We start from the raw sequence: 1245 nt of genomic DNA on the forward strand, positions 1-1245 counted from the left end.
CTCGTGATCCGCCCGTCTCGGCCTCCCAAAGTGCTGGGATTACAGGCTTGAGCCACCGCGCCCGGCCCCAAGTGATTCTTTTGCCTCAGCCTCTGGAGTAGCTGGGACTACAGGTGCCTGCCTCCACGCCCAGCTAATTTTGGTATTCTTAGTAGAGACAGGGTTTCACCATGCTGGCCAGGATGGTCTCGAACTCCTGACTTCAGGTGATCCGCCCACCTTGGCCTCCCAAAGTGTTGGGATCACAGGCATGAGCCACCGCGCTGGCCCTATTGTCATTTTTTTAAGAACTAAAAGGAAACATGCTTACACATACACACTTTATTACCTTTTTTCCTCAGGAAAAAAATATCATGAACTTCCTTCCATGTCAGTACATACATATCTCCCTTGCTCACATAATGGCAGCTTGGTTTATCTCATGGTATAAACCATAATTAACCATTTCATACTTATGAACACTTAGGTTTTTTTTCCTAATTTTAAAAATTATACATACTACTACAGTGAATATTTAGGTATATAAATCCTTGTCTACTTGTGTGCCTGTTTTTACAGGAAAGATTGTGAGAAGTAAAATGAGATTTAAAGAATATGAATATTTTTTATTTTGACAGAAACTGCCACCCCACCAACAATGGGTGACAGTGCCCTTTGTTCCACATCTTTGCCAGTGCTGAGTATGATTGATCTCTTTTTAATTTCCATTTCACTGGTAGGCAAAATGGTATCTACTTTTTTTGTTTGTTTGAGGCAGGGTCTTGCTCTGTTGCCCAGGCTAGAGTACAGTCGCATGATCATAGCTCACTTCAGCCTTGACCTTCTGAGCTCAATCAATCCTCCTGCCTCAGCCTCCTGAGTAGCTGGGTCTACAGGCACACAACACGATGCCTGGCTTATTTTTATATTTTTTGTAGAGATGGGGTTTTGCCATGTTGCCCAGGCTGATCTCGAATTTCTGGGCTCAAGCGATCCACCCACCTTGGCCTCCCAGCATGCTGGGATTACAGGCATGAGTCAAAGCTTCCAGCCTCTGTTTTCTTTCTGTACACAAATGGTAATATAGTCAATGGGCCTTTATCTTTTGGAATCTGATAAAAGCTGAAACCTCCCTTTAGAAAATGAATATATGCGGCCGGGCGCCGTGGCTCAAGCCTGTAATCCCAGCACTTTGGGAGGCCGAGACGGGTGGATCACGAGGTCAGGATATCGAGACCATCCTGGCTAACACGGTGAAACCCCGTC

Source organism: Colobus angolensis, unplaced genomic scaffold (assembly GCF_000951035.1).
Source record: "Colobus angolensis palliatus isolate OR3802 unplaced genomic scaffold, Cang.pa_1.0 Scaffold424, whole genome shotgun sequence".
Taxonomy (NCBI): domain Eukaryota; kingdom Metazoa; phylum Chordata; class Mammalia; order Primates; family Cercopithecidae; genus Colobus; species Colobus angolensis.